This window comes from Cinclus cinclus, chromosome 2 (genome assembly GCF_963662255.1).
Source record: "Cinclus cinclus chromosome 2, bCinCin1.1, whole genome shotgun sequence".
NCBI classification, from domain to species: Eukaryota; Metazoa; Chordata; class Aves; order Passeriformes; family Cinclidae; genus Cinclus; species Cinclus cinclus.
In genome coordinates, this window is record NC_085047.1 from 94,690,575 (window position 1) to 94,712,159 (window position 21,585).

Below are 21,585 nucleotides of genomic sequence, written 5' to 3' on the forward strand. Positions count from 1 at the left end.
ATGCGGGTGCCGGGGCGCCGCGCTCCGCCCGCCTCTCCGCGCCGGGCGCTGTGCAGGGGGAGGGCGCAGCGCAGCGGCTCCTCTTGCGGGGTGGGCGGCCCCTCCGGGGAGGGGGCGGCTGCGGGCGGGCCCGGGGCGGGGGGTGGCTAACATAGGCTCCGGAGCCCGCGGACAGGGGTCGCGGCAGTCGCGGTTTTGCGTCGTTTCGGGACCTGAAGCTTACGGAAAGTTTGTCTCTGGGACCTGGGCGCATCCATCGCGGTTGAAGCGCTCAGATGTGCAGCTACGCATCTTGTGCGCTCACACACACGTATGCACATAGGAGTTCAGCGCATAATCCCTAAACTGGACCGGCGAGTTTGGGCTTCATTCTCTTCCTATAGTACTACGGCGCTTAGAGACATCGTCTGGTGGTGAATTTGGCAGTGCAGGGTTAATAGTTGGACTTGATGATCTTGAGATGTTTTCCAACTTTAAAGATTCTGTAGTTCTTTGATATAGGTCTCCCATCACAACACAAAGAACCAACCTGACATTAATCCTTATATTTCATACTGGCACACTTCTGCTGCACAGACCCGTATCCTGCCTGTATGTGGGAATTTGATCTCTTCAATAATACTCTAGGACACACGATCCAATAAATGTATGTGAACAGAAAATCTCAGAACTGAAATAGAGAGAAAATTACAATAGAAGAAAAGACAGAAACCAGTAATTAACCAGACAGAATGTAGACCTGGTCATTACTTGCCTCTTACCTTTAAATCCACCAGAGAAACAAACTTTCGTTTAAAGTCGTTAAATCGCTGACATCCCTCTTCTCAATTGCTCTCCAGTATTAGCAATTTTTTGAGTACACAAAAGTAAGCTTATATCTAGTCCAGTGAAAAATGCCTAATTCAAAAGACCATGCACTAGTGTCTAATTGGTTCCACTGTGTGGTTTTTGGATATGCACAATTTTCTGTTCCCTAGATAGCCAGTGTGGCAGCTTCCCTCATCTGTTATAAAAAGCTGAAGAACTCAGTCTTTCAAGGTACAAAAGAGTTGCAGGAATGAGTATAGATGCATCTTGAGTCATAAGAATGCCTGTGTTTTGGTATGGAACTTACACATTCCATCTCCAAGGTAAGTAAATAGTGAATGGCATTATGTTCAAGGCTGTAAAGTTGTGGCAAGTGGATAATCATCAATTTAATAGAAATAATCAGAATCCTAATGGATTAACCATTCTGAAACCTGTGAGAGCTGTGATTATCAAAAGGCTTGGTGGGGAAAACTTTTCAACTGTTAGAAATAAGCTGTTGTCAGAATCTGGACAATTCATATCTTCCAAATGCAGTAATAAAATTTCACTGTCAAAGGAAAAGCTCATTATCCATGCTTTTAGCTGCAGAACCTTTTTTGTGTTCTGGTGGGCAGTTTAGTTCCACACAGCCTCTCCCTCAATTAGCCAGTTTGGTATTGGGGAGGGGATTGGAAGGGGGAAAGTTTAAAAAATCGTGGGTTGAGATAAAGACAGTTTGATAGGTGAAACACAAGAAAAGCAAAACAAGAAATTGATTCACTACTTCCCATGGGCAGGCAGGTGTTCTGCCACCTCCAGGAAAGCTGGGCTTCATCATGAACAAAAGTGACTTGTGAAGGCAAATGCTGTAACTCCAAACGTTCCCCCTTTTCTCCTTCCTACCCCAGCTTTATATGCTGATCATGACACTATATGGTGGATATCCCTTGGATCAGCTGGTGACTGATCCAAGGAGCAGTCCCAGCTGTGTCCCCTACCAGCTCCTTGTGCATTCCCAGCCTGCTGTCTTGGTAGGACAGTGTGAGAAGCAGAAAACACCGAAACACCACACCAGCCATGATCAACAGTAAGATAAAGCATCCTTGTGTTTCCCACACTGCTCTGGTCACAGATTTAAAACATAAGCTACACTTAAATAAATGCCAGAATAAAATATTGGAGACATTTAAAAATAGCACTAGTAATATGATGTTCACTATCTTCAGCTTAATTGTTTTTCAACCAAGCAAAGCCAATACTAACCTATATTGTTGTATGAATTCTATATTAACAGTACATGCATCAACAGTTCTTGGAGTAAAACCATGCTACTTAGACAACAAAGCACATCCAGCTCTAATATATATGTTTACTTTATTGCAAAGTTTTACAATTTTTTAAATTGTGGGATTTTTTAAACTGAAGTGTTGTACTTTCAGTTAGGGAGTTAGCCGTAAATATTGTTCATGATACGGAACTTGTAGATACTACATGTGCTTGGACAGCCCTGCAGTCACAGTATGTTTCAGTTTTTTACTTTGAGGTTTCAGCTATATTTCAAGAAGAGGCATTTACTGGTACCTAGATAGACAGCTGGTGCAGCAATATAATTTCTCTGATGCTAAGTTGTCTGGCATCTGGTGCCATAAATGGTTGGAAAACATCTTTACAAACTGTTTCAAGTTTTTACACTGTGTATAGGGGCAGGCAGAGCAAATAAATGGTGAAGGAAATCATCCGTGTCATTGATATTTGCCATTTCAGCTGTGGTACCTGCTGTTTACACTTAATCTACAAAGTGGTAGGAAAATATTTGAAAGGAACAAGGGAAACCAAGTAGAGGTACTTGAACTGTAGGGAGCACCAAGTGAGTTTCTGGTACAGCCATTTCTGAAAGTTAGTCTGAAGGTAAAAGGCTGTTCACATGAACAAGAACCTGTTTTTTGTAGGTGACAGCAAATGACAGGCTTTTGTACAGGACTGGGAGATAGCTAAGGGTAAGTCAAGCATGAAAGTTTGAGAAATGGTATTATTAGAGAGAACTGTCTTTCTTAGTTTCACTGAACTTCACAAATTGTGAAATGTCTTCACTTTGTTCAGATTAGCAGTGTTTGAGGGAAAATTCCATCACTGTCCTTGTGGTCAATTAGCTCACAGGCTGAGAAGATACCTTCTACATTCAGTAAGAGCCAACATCAAAGCAGGGTTTTGGCAAACTGTTGTAGCATGACTGTTCTCTCAGAAATTAAATTTTGGGTTTTCTAGGAGCCAGTTATCCCTTCATCTCTTTGCAGCTGCAGTGCCAGTATGTTGCTGCCCTTTGCAAGGACTCTTCTCTATACCCTTCTTCAGACAACTTATCTCCTCCTTGCCATCAGGTTTTCCTCCTTGTTTTTTTTTGTGGGTTGGTTTTGGTTTTTTTCCCTTGTGGTTTAGCTGCTCTTAGTGGCTTTAAGTTGAGAGAGAGTAGATTTAGATTGGGTATTAGGAAAAAATTCTTCACTGTGCGTGTGATGATGCACTGGAATGGGTTACCCAGAGAAGTTGTTGACACTCCATTCCTGGAAGCATTCAAGGCACAAAAACTCCATGCAGCATTACAGGCTGGGGGCAGAGTGGCTGGAAGGCTGCCCTATGTAAAAGGGGCTGGGGGTGCTGGTCAACACCCAACTGAACATGAGGAACACTGGAGCAGGCTGCCCAGGGAGGTGATAAAGTCATAATCCCTGGAATTCTTCAAGAAGTGGCTGGACATGGCACTTAGTAGTATGGTTTAGTTGGCATGGTTATGTTGTTCAGTAAAAAGTTGGACTTGGTGGTCTTGGAGGTCTTTCTGAATCCTGATGATGAGATATTCTGTTCTATGGTTTTAAGGCCAGGTTTTATGGGGCTCTGGGGTAGAAGGGTGATCTTTGAGGTCCCTTCCAACTCAACCTGTTCTGTTATTCTATGATTATTCTTCTTGCCCCAGTTTCTGCTTCCTGGTACATGAAAGTGAACTGCTTTATCCCATGGTTTTTGTTGAAAGAAAGGCTGTATGTGGAATTAAACTTCCAGTCTTATTTCCTTCCCTGTTATTTCTAGTGCCATCCTTCTCATAGCGATGGGTTAGGATTCTCCCTCAGTTTCTCTTGTTGTGCAGCCTCATGCAGGAAGGAGAGAGAGTACTCAGATTCTGTTTATTACACTGGACAATTTTTTTGAAGTTGAAACTGAATTATTTTATTTGCTATGGGTCAACAAAGAGAGGAATAGACCATCACAGTCTTGCGGACGAATAAACCTTAAGACAGGTTGACTTTCCTGACAGCTATCTGCAAAAGAGTAGAAAGAGGGAACTCAGAAGACTGAAAGTCCCATGAGTGACACACATGAAAAAGCAGCAGTTTTTAAATGCCTTCTGTTGGAGCTGGTAATAAATTAACTCTTGCTTTTACTACTTGGCAGCAAGCGGGAAATAAATTTTTCCAGATGAATTAGGACCTTGTTTGACTTCCAGCAGAAAAATGAAGAGTTCTAGAAAAGTTGATGGACTGCATTCAACTTTATGATGCAGAAAAACAAACTGTTAGCTTACAGAAATAATACCCGTGTGCTGTCATGACTTGTTCACTACTTGTCTTCAGGCACTGAGTATTTGTATTGGGAGAGCATGTTGGGTCTACTGCCAGTGTCAGTATTTTCTTTATTTACTTTTGATCTTTCAAGTGTTTGAACTATAATGCCTGACAAGTTATATCACAAACTAATTGGAGTAAATGCTGATTAACAAGAAATGAAGAAAAAATGAGGGCCAGCAGTATGGGAGGGAGAGCAATGATAGGCCAAGACTCACTGAGGTATGCAGAAAACACAGGCAACAGAGGAGGCAGGGAGTTAGTAACAGATGGTGTTAGGGCTGCCACAGCCTTGGTGGGCCCTCAGCTGCCATCAGCAAAACAGAACTGTTGCTTGTGCCAGTGCAAACAAAAATGTCACACGGCTGTCCTTGCTTCCAGTGCCTTTGGGCATGTCTGGTGGGTGGCTGGAGCCCACTGGTTGTGTCTGCAGGGCAGCTCCAGACGGGGATTGTATAGCTGTGTTAGCTTGATCCCATGTCTGCCTTTCCGCAGAGTTTGTTTGCTTGAGCACAGCGCTGGGCTTATACTTCTGCCCATCAAGTATCTCTGGATTGACCTGCATCCGGAGACCTTTGAGCACAGGACAGACAAATGTTTTATACACTGCCACAGCTACACAGGGCTCTTCGCCAGTGTAGCCCATTTGTACCTGGCTTATCTGAGGGGTGACTTGGATGACAATCTATGGGGCAAGTTCATTCCTCTTGTTACCTCGAGAGATGCAGTGCTGCTTTACTTTTGTTCTAAAAGACAAAGCAAAAGGGCAGGAAATGGTGTAGCCTCTTAGAGTGTTAACAAATGAAGGAATAAAAAGGTGCTGTGGTTAAAAGGATGAATGAAAGAATCTCCTGCAATCTGTAATGAGAGATACCACTAGAAGAAATAGGTTTTGTTTCCTCTGACTGTCTGCCAGTATCTCTTTATTCCTCTTATTTTATTTCTGTTTTCCCAGTGAAATGTTGTGAAGAGGAAGTTTTTCTTTTAACTGCGTAGGATATTTCTATCATACTGTTAATAACCTGGGAGTAATAACATGGAAACTGTTGTTGGGGACTTTCTGTGCCACTTGCACATCTCTGAAATGAAGCATAATAGAGCCAAATTTTCTTCTTTATGTTGTCAGCTAAAGAATTAGCCAAGGAAAGAAAAATATTTCCCTCTTTTAAAAATAAAACAGCTGAAGTAAAAGAGGTGATGAGAACTTTCTTTCATTTTCTTTCTTTCCTCAGCTAAGAATTCAACTTGTATTAAAGTATTAAAAAGAATAATCTGTAGCAGTGGGCATTAAGCATTCTTCACTTGAGTCTCCTTCACTTTACTGTGGTTTGCACTATATTATTTGGCATTGAAAATTATGAAAACTTCCTCCACTTCCTCAGTTTTAACCTTCTCAGCCAGTGTTGTTCATTTTATACTGAAGAACAACATTTCAAGTTGAGGAACAAACTCTGTCCTAAGAATGCTGCCAAACTGCTGCTCAGCTGTTCAAGTCCCATCTGCCAGTGATCTTAGACCCAAATACTTGGCTTTTCCTTTAATGCTTCAAGACTTGCTACACTTTTCTTGATGCATTAAAATGCTGCAATGTGTACTCACTTCTCATTACCTCAGGAGGAACCAGAGTGACTCTTAGGCCAATGAGCTGAATCTCCTAATAACACAGGCTATCCTGAGGTACAACTATTTCCAGAAACTTAACAAGGTCCTCAGCAGCACTAATCAGAGATGTTTTAACTCTTTCACCAGACAGCTATTCCAGCTCCATTTTTTATTATCTCTGCTTTTGGAAACACTGTCTTTACCAAAACAAGTGCTTCTCCTACCCTTCTTGGTATTCTCACACTGTGTATTTCTGCATCAAAAACTAACAGAGAAACACTCAGAGTCGCTGGATTTTACATAGCTGAAGGCAAACTGTGTATCCTGAAATGGATGCCCAGGTGACTCGACACTGAATGTATGTCAGCACTAAGACTAACCATGTTGAAACAGGCTTTGTGTAGTTGGTCCCAGATAATTAACAAAACTAGGAGTGTTAACAAAACATGTCACAAACCCTGGTGGAATCATGAGATGTGTTCTGCTCCATCTTTTAGTCCTGTATGCCACAGATACATTAATGCCCTCTATAAGAACTGAACTGGATGCAGGAAAAACAATATATCATTTTAGAGGTTAATGGTTTTTAACAGTGAGCACCTTTTTCGGTTTACTCATGAATAGATTTGCAGAATGTAATTGTTTTGTATCTCAGCTGTGTAAGTAGCATAATAGCATGTGATCAAAGAGAAAATATTTTTCCTAATGCTCAGCATGTCAGGACAGATAAGTGCAGATTTAGATTATGTTCTGCTGCATCTTAGTAAATTTTATAATGTTTTTAATAGTGCAGCATTAGCCAGATTTCTGTGATCTGAACGGCTAAATGAAATTCAGTGGCCAGAATACTAGAAATCAGTGTTTTTCATATGCCTGCTCTGATGAGTAGGCATAGGAAAATCTAGGCTTTCTGCTGCAAATGATACTTGGAGGCCATATATAGGAGAGGGGTTAACACAGACATAGAGCTGAGTTGAAAGTACTAGGTTAGTATTTTCAGAAATATGTTCTGAAAAATGAAATATAAAGATATATTTTCTCCTACTGGAGAGGTAGATATGAAAGGTGGATAGGAAAGGTTGATGCATTTAAAAATATTTCTTGCTTATTACTACCACTTTATTTTATTTTCTTAAAGAAGAAAAAACTATACCTCCACTGTATCTACACTACAGAAGTTCTTAACATTTATTTGTACAGACTTAGATTTGGAACTTCCAAGACCAATGGTGCAACCATTGAATCCAGATGCAGGGACTTGGCCTTGCTTTTCTAATTGTTTCTGTTATAAACTTAAAACCCTATTTCAAAGTTCAGAATCTGGTTGTAAAAAATACTTCCAGAATACAATTTGGCATCTAAGATATCAGTCAAGAAACACTTATTGCTAGTTTGATTTCAGTGTGGCTTTTTGAACTTACAGATGTGCCTTGAGAGTTTTGTCCATGCTTTCAGACATTGTAAAGATTGTAAATACCTTTGACTAGCACATGGAAATCATCATGCTATGTTTTGGAATGATAGAATCATCTTTAGCTAAAAATGCCATAAAAACTTTAAATGGTCATGAGTTTTTTTCTAAATAGTAAAGCAGTTACTTCATAGGAGGCTTGCACTAAGGGTTAATTGCAGCCTTACAATGCTCGAGTAAACATGTTTTCACCTAAGGAAAGGGAGAATTATCCAGCTTTCTCAAGCATAGCAGCTACATTGTGAATAGTTAATGAGATAAGATGCTGATTCCAGTTATAGAGTGAAATATTGGCTTCTGTCTTTTTCGGCTCTTTACAGATAAACTGAGCCAACCCCAGCAGGCTTCTCTTGTGTCAGCTTGTTTGAAGACTGCATGAAGAATAACTTCTCCACACTTGGGGAATGTGAAAATTTTGTCAAAAACTTGTCAAGATCTTTTATGGATTGTAGAGCCTGAACAACCCACGGCTATGGATACCCTTGACTCTTTGCCAAGGCTACAAAATTAGCCCTACAGGCAGTGAGGTCTCTTTTAATCAGAATCTTGCCTCTTTACAGCAGTAGTTAAGTAAGGTGGTGAAGCCCACTTGGCCTGCTGAATTGCTTCCTCTTGGCACACACTAAGTTGCACCTGGAGCAAAGAAGGAGCTTTCTGGTATCGCTGTATTTTGTAACCTCTAGCTACTGAAACAATAATATAAAAATGCTTTTAAATCACCTTACTAAGTGTGGCTGACCAATAAACCCTTAGAATGAGAGAAGGCTCAGAGGAGAAGGGCAATGACAATGTGACTGTGCAATTCAAAAAATAATGCAAAGTAAGTCTGACCTCAGATGTTGCAAAGAAAGTGATTTTATCTCAACACAACAGAGGACGGAGGGGTGACCTTTGGTTTTTTGATTACCAGCTATATCAACAGTTGAGTGTTGTGAGCTCCCTGAGTTCCTTAAAAGAACGTGAATGACTTCCTGAGTTAGGCAGACCAGCACAGGGGGACTGAATACATAGTTCAGCCTAATGGAAAGTATAAAAACTAGACAGCTAGTTGAAGAATTTTGAAGAGAGGAATGGGCTTGACCATGAGTTTTAGCTGTGAAGTAAAACGACTCCGCATCTTGTGAATATTAAGCTGCCAAACAGGCTCGTTGTATTTTAAGATTTTCAGAAGAACTGCTTCCTTCTAATGAGTTTCTTTTTCAAGGAAGAGCTAATAAACAATTGATGTATTATTATCTGATATCAAAGTTTCTTGCTTGGAGCAGGGGTGCCTAGCATTAGTGTTCTCCAGTTTGTGTGACTGAAAGTTCCATGCTGCCTCTCAGGGATCAAATAGTCTCTGACATATTAAAATTTATGAAGAGATGTGTTATGGTGTCTACATAGTGGAAAATAATTTGGCCAAGGCTTTAAAGTCATGTTTAGACATTCAGATAAAAGTTAAACCCATTTGTTTAAGGTTCATTTCCACTTTAACTAAGGAAATCTTTGGACTTCAGCCTCTTTTGAAAACCAGATACACAACATTTGGGATTGGGAGCTTCACACCCTCAATGTCTGAAGCTGTGGATTTTCTTTCACAGCTGATATTTTTGGTGCTTTGTTGACTGATTCTAAGAAATGCAATTTCTATGATGTAGGTATTAAACAGTCTGCTCTAAGTTGGAAAACAAACTGAGGCTGCCTGAATGAAGTTGTTTTGTGAATTAATGAGCACATTATTTTTCCTTGTTCTGTTCAGTTTCTTACAGAATCACAGGACATTCTGAGCTGGAAGAGACCCATAAGGATCATCAAGCCTAACTCTCAAGTGAATGGCCCATGTGGGGATGGAACCCACAAGATTGGCCAACTGGTAATAGATTTGTTGCTAACAAATAGCTTTCATAGAAGTAATTTAGATACCTCTGTAGTTTAATGAAGCACAGGATTGAAAACTAATAATGTAGTTATTACAAACAATTGAAGAAACTTTAAAAAACTATTTTCAAAGATTTTTTATAAAGCTTCTGGTATTTCCATTTTACTGATGTCTGATGCCCAAGGTTTATGCCAGTGTCAGTACAAAAAAATGGACATTGCCTCTTGCATGCCAGCTTAGTTGAGCCTCCTTTAGATTATCTTGTAAGTCACCTTAATACAGCAGGTATTTTCAGACAGTACAGTGAATGTAAAGGAAATACTGTTAGAATACACTACTGTTAGAAGGAAGTCTAGTATAGGGATGCTGAAACTAAGAATAAAACATAAGCAAACCATAACCTTAACCATTAACCATAACCTTACGAAAATATAACCAAATTTCCAAGTCTATAGAATTTCTTATGCCAAAACACTGGATTAAACAGAGACAGTGAAGAGTCAAACAGAATAATATTCAAGAAGAATAAACTGAATATAAAACCTGAGTATATTCTATTATGATTTTAACTCACCAAACTGGAAAAAGAGCATAGAAATGGAGGAGAAAGACTTACACAGGGGCAGTACAACAGTTGTCCATATGATTTTGGATTGTAGCATTAAAGCAGCATTCTGACTGACTGAAAATTTTTTAAGTGAATATTACTTCCATGGAACATGTTGATTTGCTGAAACTGCAGGAATGAAGACATATTTCATGGATTAAAATTGCCCTGCCTGGCTCCTTAGTAGAGTCCCTCCTTCAAGCTACAGGATCATCAGCAGACCACCTGAAGGGATATTTATGAGCCAAAAACATGGAGGCCTTGAGAGGCCCGATCTCCCCAACTGTCTTTGTTTTTTGCAGCTTACTTGATAATATGTCAGGTTTTTTTTAGTCTGGTGCTTCTGAGAGCAATTAAAGGTCCAAAGCTCACCAGGCCTATGGCAGCCCACCTGCAATATAAAACCTTTGGCTATTATAAATTGGTACTGGAAAATTTATGGAAAAAAACTGTATTTTTCCTTGGACTGGTAAATCCATTTTCTTGCCTTTTCAAGTACCATTTTTTTAAATTCAAGAGATATGGTTCAGAACTGTAAAAAGTCAGACTGTAATGTTTAGAACATTTAAAATATGTTTGTTATACAGAAAAGATCAGTCATTCCCTACTTCTAGGTCCTCATCCTGAGGGAGCTATCTGCACCCATCACTACTGCAGCTGACAGTCCTGAGAAAAAAGCCAAAATTATAACCAAACCCAAAGTCATTAAAGCATCATAAAATATTTTAGTTTGAATAGTCTCCATTGTGGATTCCTTAATGTTAAAACTTCTTTCCACAAGCACTGCATTTTAGAAGTCAAACCTGATTATCATCATGGTTTGTACTTATTTAATACTCAGAAGCTTGAGAGAAGAATCTTGAGTGTCTTCATTTTTTTTTTTCTAAACTTTTACCGGTGTCTGAATGTTTGCTGGTGAAATCTTTCCCCCATTAAAGTCAACAAAATGGCTTCGATACATCCAGGATCACCTCACTTTAATAAGGTTTTGTGGTTGTTATGGCCAAATAGCTCTCAGCTTCTGTTTTTGTCATGTTATTAATCTTTTTTTTTAAAAAGGGAATATGGTTCAGATGTAATAGGCATGATTAGGTTTGTCAACAAACCTGTGTTTGTGGAATATCTGTTCAATAATCTACTCCCTGTGAATCTGTTCTATTGCTTAATGGTGCAGTGTTCTCATATGTGTAATGCACTCTGTGATTAAATTCAGCATTTAATACAGGTATGTATAATATGGGTGATCAGATGGATCCAGTCCAGTCTGACCCTTTTCTCTTCTTCTGTCTAGTTAAGTACTTATTCATTATTTTGGGAAGCATATGTTATCTGGGAGGAAACTGGACAATGGGAAGTGTAGAGGAAGGAAGGAAGTTTCATTCAAACACATGCACATTAAAAAGACAAATGACAGAGGTGCAGCTGTGATTTTTTTAGTATTTAATGCCCTTTTTCAAGGGGATGGCAGCGTAGGAAAGGTGAAAATCCATAAACTTAATGGAAACCAAATATAAGCTGAGTATCATGAGTTATAACTTTAAGGATATCACTGGGTATTTATTGAACAGTGCTGAAACATGGAGAGTAACCAATCAGCTTTTGACAAACATCAAGTAATTACCTTCTCACAGTTCTCTGTTGAACGGTATCACAGTGGTATTTTGCATTCTCTCTTCCATGGTACATAGTGCATATTGAACTATGATGTGAAACCTGTACATTTTTTCCAATCTAGATTCACCTTCTATGTGATACTTGAGTGCAAGCCCCCAGCTTTAACTGCTCTCCAATGCACTGCTGACAAGAGGTGAAGACAAACACTTCTGTTTCCTCTGCTACTTGGCGTCATAAGGTGGTGGATCAAAGTCTTGCTCCTGTGTTGCAAGTACACTGGATCTAGGAGCAGTGGGCCATGCAACAGTGCATTGTACTAATAAATTTCCAAGGGCCACCTTTTCCTCTGTTCTGACCACTCACTCCAGTGAAGCTTCACCTGGGCATGTGTTTTGAAATGGATGGGTTCCAGGTTTTGGCATAGTTACCCATATTCTTAAAACTTTGTGTCTAACCTTACAGGCAAAGTTCTGGAATTCCATTGCAATTGGATGCTAGTTGTGTCAGCTGCATACTTTATATGCATTAGATACTCCATTTTGATTTTAAAAAATGAACCCCCTTTCTTGCCATGTTTTAGATCATAGCTGGCCTTAAAAATTGCACAGAAGTTCATGGAAAATAAATGAAAACCCAATTACCTCAGGATATAAAGGAAAGGAATGCTGGAGTGTAGTGGGGTAGTTGGGAGAAGAACTTAACATCCAATTTAAGTAAGAAATATTTTTCGTCTAAATATCTAGAGGTAATATACCAGAAATAAAATGCTTTTTAAAGAAATCAGCCAACTTAGTGATTTATCATGTCATTTCTTGGTTGTCAGACAGAGAGTTAAATTATCTAGATGGGATGCAGAGGACTGTGGAATTGCATATTGCTTTCTTCCGAGGTATATGAACTCCCTGTGTTATGACTTTCTTGAGAATTGCATTATGGTTAGGTCACTTTCTGGACTTTTTTAGTTTTCTTGTGAGGGGAAAAACTAATCTCACAATGAGAAAGCAGTTCCCTAGCATGCAGTCTTTTTATTTTTATTTTTTATTTTGTTAGGTACACATTACTACTGTTTCCTGATACTGCTCTTCAGTATAACTTCTGCACGGATTTGTAAGCAATAGTGTGACATAGCATCATAAAGTTCCCTCAGAGCAATTTTATAGACAGCATGCACAGACACAATTTAAATGCAGTAAGTCCATGAGAGAGCACATGTTAGTAAGAATCTGGTCCTGTATCCACTCAATTTAGTGGCATAATTATCACCCACTTAGTTAAGTCAAATACATAGCTACGAAGCTGCCAATTTTTTTTTCAATAGAAATGTATTTCATATGAAGGAAATTACCTAAGCAATTTAGTTTTTACTGCAAATGGAAGGTAGAATGTATATTACAATAATCTTGGAAATAGACATCCAATATAACTAACATTAAAGAACAGAGTATGACTTGCCTTGCCTTCACTGCCTTATCCTGTTCTGTCCTGTCCTATCCTACAGCAACCTCCCTTCTTCATGTGCAGGCTTTGAAGCTTATCCTGCTTTTCAGTTTGACCAATGCTACCAGCTTCTATTTGATAGGGAGCACCACAGAACAGGGACTGTCTGCAAAAATAGATGCTGTCAAAAGCAAAATGTGAAAATAAAATGAATTTTTTTTTCTCAGTCTTTTTGAGCACACAGTCATGACTTTTCCAGTAAATGTCCTCCTTCTAGGAGAATTAGACTGAGATGAAAGTCCTGAATGAATGTACCTCTGTCAACCATTAAACCTTCTCTGTTCCAGGATATACATTTTTACAAGACTGGAAAGATGGGAATGTTTAAATATATTAATCTATTTGCCTAAGAATGTTAAAAACAGGCAGCATACGATGCTGTGTGGTTTCTAATGAGAAGCACGTTCTGGTGGCATCACATCTCTGGGACTTGGGTCTGTGGCAACAGGGCCTCCCTTGAGGCCTCTGGTCATAGCCTGGTGTGCAAATTTTTATTGCCCAAAAGCTGACCTGGCTGGAGAGCTATTTTCAATAGGGAATCAAAGCAAATTTGTTACAGACAGATTTTGCTGTGCAGGGTGTGTCCTCCTTCTTTCCCCTCTACTGAAATTTGCAATCAGGATATGTTCATGAGCAGTTGGAGGCAGTCATGAATCTGTTTCGCCCATGCCCTGGGACAGTCAGGGAGCAACCTGGAATTAACAGCCTGTGCATGTTAGCTCATGCCCAGCACTATGCTAACACAGTTGTTTTCCAAATTTATACAACCACGTTAAAGACTGGGCGGTCTGGGCACATGTCCCCCAGGGAGGCAGGCTTGTGGCTTCATTTTTATGCTGTGAGGATCTCCTCCAACAGGATTACTTTGCTAGACCAGGACACTCATCTTAACTTTGCTCTGTTTTATGGGCATAAGATTTATAAGTGCTGCAATCTGCTTTGCTTTCTCAATTTTTACTAATGCTTGTTTCTAAGCTGTGACACTAATTGCTTTGGAACAGTTTTCATCAAACAAAAGGACACATTTCAAAAATAGTCTACAGCTTTGAATGAAAGGGTCCATGGGTCCCACACAGTAGAGTAGTTTGAGATACCTTGGCATGCTGATTGTACAAATATTATCATTTAATTAAATGGAGTTAATGTCATGTATGTCCTGTAAAAGATTTTGTGGCATTTAAAATGATTCAAATACATATCAACTAGGAATTTTTCCATTCTTTACTAATAGTATCTTAGAGTAATCCTATCTCTTGCCCTGAAGATTAATGTATTTATAACAACAAATAACTGCAGTGTAATTTGTAAACAGAATGATAAATTTATTGTAATTCTGTTATGAAATTCTGAAAATAATAGAGTCTCTATAATAGAAACAATGACAGCATTTTCCATCTAAGTCCATATTTTTGGACTAGCCAGAACACATAGAGCAAATAAGCCCAATAAAAGTACTTTTAGTTTTATTTGCATTATATGCTGCTCACTTACAAAGTTAATTATTCTGTGATTCCATTACAAGTACTGGATTGAAAGATTCTTTGTTTCTTATACAGCTGCTGAAATGGATGACTCAATTTAAAATTTTTAAAGTGTCATTTCCAGATAGTGATTGAAAATGTAAATAAGGGATTGAAAAAGGCTAAATATCAGTATAAATAAATTTTCTATCTCAGAGATCACAGTTGTGTTACATTTTTTTTGGTATGTGGACACTTTCTGCAGTTTCTGAAACTGTTTCACCACCTGAAACCTACAATGGCTCTCATGGGAGACCGGGCAAAGAGATGGGCAGTAAATAAAATATAAACATTTGGTAAGAAGCAAAATCATTACCAAATGGATGCTTTGAGATGGGTGTGAGTTATGACAGTAGTCAAGTTGAATCTTCCTCCCATATATAATCTCAACTATTTTTACATGACAGTTTAGAATAGCTATTTAAGTTTCCTATGGTTCTGCCTGGTTTAGACATTCATTCACAGAAAACAGTCAGCTGAGACATTAATAACTGGAGGAAGACATTTTTTTCTGACCTCAGGATAAAATATGTTTCTGATGTTTTCATTCCATAAGCCAGGAAAGCTGATTGTCTTTGCTTTCATAACACGTTCACTCTTTCTTCATCTCCCTGTGTAGAAATATCTACATATATATGTATATGATTGTGAATAAAAGTGCATATATTCCTCATATTTTGTAAAATACATGATTTTCAACAAAACAATAAAAATATATCATGTGAACCAAGACTGAAAAACAGGCAATAAAAATATTTTCACAAAGGGTAGACTGAGTAGAAGTATGAAGACAATATCACTCATATACATATTCCCTAGGGCAGCTGTAACTACCAGCTCTGCATTTTCTTGAAAATTACTTTCGCAACCCAGCAATATTTACTTAAATTATATAACTTGTCAAATGAATCATCCCAGCATGATCTCTATCTCAAGTTGTTTCCCAGAATTCATAGTTGGAACTTGATTTTCATTTTACACTCTTGATCTAATTAAGATTATAATTTTCTTATGTGTTTGTAGACACACAGTTTAGGCACAAAAAATGTCCACAATGGCAGCACTGCTTAGAATTTAAAGGACTTGACAGCTGTATACCCAGAAGTTATTTCCAGCAGATGGTAGTTTAATTAATATGTCCTTGCTCTCTTTTATCTATTATTTTGTACTTTTATCTGAATTTAAACATTTGCCATTTATCTGTTTATCTCTCTGTTTGTCTTGGTTCTGTTTTTATTTTGCTGTAGTAGAAACATAGAAGGTACTAAATATCCCACATGAGACTTGGGATGAACCCAAAATCCAGAAGCTTTTATTTCTAAACCATATGAAGGCATTGAAGAAGAGTTAACTCTTCTCTCCTGAATAAAGTAATATATACAGTAGGAAAGATTGCTTTAGAATGTGGAATGGGTTACCTGTCATCAAAGATTTGAGACTAATTCAACAAACCTATCTTTTAAAATAATGGTTTAAATGTATTTGGCTTAGAGTTTTAGTGTGGATTGAATGAAATCCTCTCCCAAGTACTTCTCTAGCTTTTTTCCCCCCATTCTTTGCTTCTGGAAGAGTGTCCCTTTTATTCCATGTGAGAAAGGTGGAAGATGATCAGAGCCTGGGGTACCTCTCCTATCAAGACAGGCTGAGACAGTTGGGTTGTTCAGCCTGGAGAAAAGAAAGCTCCAGAATGACCTTACAGCAACCTTTCAGTACCTAAAGGAGGCCCATAAGAAAGCTGGAGAGGGACTTTACACAAAGTCATATAGTGATAGGACAAGGGGTAATGGCTTTAAAACAAAAGAGTAGGATTAGATTAGATTAGATTAGATTAGATTAGATTAGATTAGATTAGATTAGATATTAAGGAGAAATGCTTTTCTGTGAGGGTAGTGAGACCCTGGAACAGGTTGCCTAGAACAGCTGTGGATTCCTCATCCCTGGAAATGCTCAAGGCCGTGTTGGATGGGGCTCTGAGCAACCTGGTGTAGTGGAAGGTGTCTTTGCCTATAGCAGGGGAGTTGGTGATCTTTAAGTCCTCTTCCACCAAAACCATTCAATGATTATTTCTGTATCTGATTATTCAGAAAGAGGTGGGAAAAGGATTATTCTTCCTCTTACATGAATTGGTTGTTCCTTATAACATATCTTACCCACTAGCCTAAGGCACAATCCAAACAGGCAAGTCTGGAAATAAAACAGAAAATTAAATATTCCTAATTTTTAATTCATTCTTGAAAAGAAATGTGATACTTACAATTAAAACAAAATAAAACTACAGTCAACCAAAAAGTGTCCTCTAATGACTCACTGAGAAGCAGAACTAAACCAACCAGCCTCCTCTTACCAGCCCTTCTCCCTACATCTCCTGCTGCTTAAAACACAATGCTTCACTTCCTCATGTGATCCAAGCAACCACAATATTTTCAGCTTAGTACCACAACCCCTAAGCACATTTTATTGCTCCCTAACTGAGCAAGGGGTAGTGTGCCAAGTCAGTAGTTTAGAGATGTATGTTCCTGACTGGCCTACCAGGCACTACCTCTTTAGTGTTCCTTCTCTTTTCCTTTAAGGGGACACAGGGAACTCTAATCTTGCCATCTCCTTTTCATAGTAATATAAGAACATACTATGGCTTGGATCATTCACCTCCCTCTAACATATTCTTTAATAGCTTAAGAATTTAATAGATTACTGGATAAGGGGACAGAAGAAATAAAGGGAATGGTGGGACACAGATGGACATGCAGGTGAGAATTATTTAGATCTTAGGGATTATTTAGATCTTTCTCAGAGAACCATGTTGAGGAAATCACTTAAGGTCATTCCCATTTAGTTGGATAAGAAAAGTTGCTAGAAATAATTTAGCATTTTTCAAGTGAAAAAGGAAGTATTTTCTTTTTATTTTTTTCACTTGGAAAGATCATTCTTCTCATATTACGATTGAAAAAAAAAACAAGCATTCAGAATAAGTCGTCCAGTCTTTAATTTATTGTTACTGTTCAAAGGTTTCCTTGGTGTGCATAAAATTTTCGATCCTTTGTAACAAGGCCAAACATGAAAACAAAGGGAGAGAAAGTCCATGGGTAACCAAGCTTAAGCATAATAGAAAAAAAAAAAACTCTTTAAGGGGTTTATTATTATATAGAACATTTGCTCAGTAACAATAATGCAAAACAGAAAAGTTTCTGGATGTATTTCTTTCATGCAAAGTAACAGTCTATAAACACCAAACAAATAAGACTGAAAAAAAAAATCCAAAAGAAACATCCAGTGTAGCTCTCCCTCCACCTACATCAGTTTTTTTAGTGCTCGTGTTTTACTAGGTTCAGCTGAACCTGGTGGCAACAGTGTCTGGTGATGCTGCTCTAGTTATGGATGGACTCCAGGAATCCTCTAGCTTTGGTACTGAAAAGCCATGTCAACCTCTTGCTTCAAAAGTTCATCAGCATGAACTAAAGCATTGCTAAAGCAGAACTTAACTACTTTCAGAGGATCTCAGCCATGGGGAACTGTAGGATCTGTACACAGTATGATGCTATCCAGCATCCTATTCAATGGTTAAACTGGAAATATTGGCATGGATGTTTCAAGGTCACAGGATAAGAATTATCTCTCCTTTTTTCATTCTCTGGAAACTGTAGTTTAAAATAGCTTTATTTGTTAGTCAGTGTTAGGAAATAATTATGACTAAGTTCATGCCCACTTACTTAGAAACCTTTTAGGAGTATTTGTGTTAGGAGCATTTAAGATCAAAATTGTAATTTAATGTACTGAGATTGTGGGGCTTTTTGATAGAATCCAATTATTGCATTATTTACTATAACTTTGCCAAACTGTACAAAGTGGCACATGAGAGTTCTTATATGGACAATTGCTTGACTGCCTTTTGAGAAATTTAGTGTTTTCTTGTCCATGGTGTACCTTTTAGCCATATTTTCTTTTTGAACCATTTTTGTTACCATTCTTTTTTTCTTCAACTAGAATTAAATTTGAATTTACATTTTTCCAGCGCATTTCATATGCTGCTATAGAATTTTAAAAACCGTATACTTTAAATAGCTTTGCTCCCCTCAAGAAAGATGTTGCAAATCAATTCACATCTGACATTCGTGAAAACAGCACAACAGATGACAGCAAGAATGTAGAGAACAAAGAGCTGTTATATGGGCCATATTTTCTCTGTGATTAGCTGTGCAGTATTTTATGTCTTTTCCAGCAGTGGTGGTTTATTGTTGATTCCACTATCCATGCTTTTATGCACAATTTTAATGAACTGTAGGACAGATAGAAACCACCCGACATTACCGAGTAATATCATTGCCTTTAGCTGGGACAGAGATCATGACCTCCTGATCAAAATAGAAGAAAGAAAAGTATTCATCATTCAGATGTCTGTTAGGGGTTTGCCTCTACTTCCTCAGAATAGCTGAATACCACAGTAAATTTAAGACCAGTAGAGGGTACTAGTGTATGTACACAGAAGTAAGTAACAGCAAAGATGGCTGCATGAGAAATTTGGACTAAACCTGTAGAGAGTGCACTAATGTTAAAGCAGTAAGATTTAGTAAAATATCTTTAGACAGTCTGCATTATTTTCTCAGCTATTGAAAAGTCCTCTCAGCATCAACAAAATATATTCTGATTTTAAGTTAGGTTGCCGTAATCTGTGCTTTAGAAGACCAACATTAATATCAGATAAAAGGTCTTAATTGCATTGAATCAGTATTTTTGAAATGGATTTTCAGAAAAAAAATCTTGGAAACACATATACCTTTAATAGCTGTACAGTAGTGTGGGATTTTTTTCTCCTTTCTAAAATGAAGGGTGTATCTAAAAAATCAGTGTCATACAATCAGAAATATTGTCTTCCGGAACCAATAGCCTAGGTAAGAAGTCAGATTAACACAGTCATATTACTTTTTTCAACTACATAGCATAGTTTATATCTGGACTGTGTACAGTCTCTCATATTCATATCCAGACACCTAAATAAAGCTTTGCTGATTTTTAGATTTGCTGAGCCATCATCCCTTACTGACAACAATGGGAGCTGTTATATAAATATTTATTTATATCTCCCCTTTGACCTTGTCCCCGGATCCTTGCCCAATAATCCCATGCACTGGAGCTTATTCAGCATTCTACCTTATGAGCACATTTGCACAGCTGCTATTCATTAGAAAAACAACAAAACCTAAAAAAATCAGAATCTCAAACTTCAATCTGAGACGGATATCATTCCTTCTTTTCTCTCCAAATGAATGGTTTCCTTAAAATATCTGTGTGTCTGGACCAGACCCAGGACTTGTAATAAGTTTCCTATGCACAGAGATATTATAGCCTTAAGATCCAATATCCTTTGCCCTACAGGGTGAGAAAAGGGAGATTTATCCTGTTTGTACAAGGGTATATGCAGAATTCAATTCATTTGCTGTAAGGGTTGGAATGAACTTAAAGTGTTTCCACAGAATAACATACTTATTAAAAAGTTCCTGTACATAATTTTGTGAAATCTTTTGCATATAGTGACTTTGCTTTTCATCTTTGGATCTCTGCATTGTTGGATTCTAGGTGATTGTCCTAGACACTATTTATGCATAGATTTAACCAATTTGGTTCTCTTTAAAACAAGACAATTGTATTCTTTAAGAGTTCAGAAAACTGTAATTTCATAGAAGAATAAAGAGGAAATAAAGAATATTAATTAAATAGAGAATTAACAGAATATTAATTAATATAGAGAATAAAGAATATTGATATAAATTAATATTCTAATAAATATAAGAATTATTTTAAAAATCTAAAACAGTCAGCTAATAATTGTAATATTAATATGAATTAAAACCACATCAGTGGAAGAAATTATTTTATTCTCACCGTTTGTAATCATGATAGCTCTGCAACTGGAAGGTGAAAATCACTGATTCCTGATCAACTTAGAAAAGTTCAGTGGAGCTGTGATCAGGGTGCAGTTCATGTACTAAACTGTAAATGTCTTGTATCACCTGTGGTTCCTTCGGGTACCTCAGACACCCCAAAGAGCCCAGTGTGTATGACATAGGAGACATAAGATACCTGTATTTTTTTGGAAATGCGTCTGGAGGCTGGGTGAAGAATACTTTATAGTATTTTGGATGCCTCTAGACTTTCCTCTTTAGGCATCTGAATAGGTTAGCTAATTTATAAATTAGTTAATATTCTTCAAGACATTGTAAGATTGCTATGTCATAACTTTGAATGAAAAAAATTGATATAATTTGAAGACTAATGCCAGAGAGCTGGTTTCCAATAATCAAAGCCATAGTATCTTTAATTTAACTCACTATTCAGAGCAGTAAGACCAAATGAATCAAAGGGCCAAGCTCTGTCCTGTCAGCCTGTGCTACAAAGCTGTGAGACCCCTACACTAGGTCCAATTTTATAATATTCCAATGACATACTAAAACCTGGAAAATCCTTCTGCAATAACAGTTCCTGAGAAGTAGAGATTTTTATTGAAGATAAGAAGGAAAAGAAGGATAGGAAAAGTGCATGAAAAAGGGTAACAAAGAGGCATACTTGAAATGAATTATGACAAATGGCAAGCAGCCATCTATCGGCTTCTTTTTACATTTTGGAAAATTATAGCAAAGGCAAGCCAGTTCCTATAATTTTTTAGCTCTGCCAGAGAGCATTTTTTCCATGCTTTGCAAGCTTTCCCTTTTCTATTTGCAACTGCTTACCATCTGGGAATTTGTGGTTGTGAACAGTTAAAACTTAATATTTAAAAACACACATGTATTTCACTTGAAATTAAGATTTTTGGTAAAGTGACTGGATTCTACTTTTGGGTGGAATGTGGTGAGATAAATATGTGCAATGCTTGGGGCTGGAATGCTGGCTCTGCATTGGAGAGAAAGTTGGGAGTTTTCTCCAGCTCCAGAGTTTTGATTTTATAGCCAGTGATTAAGTTCTAACTAATATAATTTAAAAGAAAATCTTTTAACACCTCTATAACTTCTTTCCTT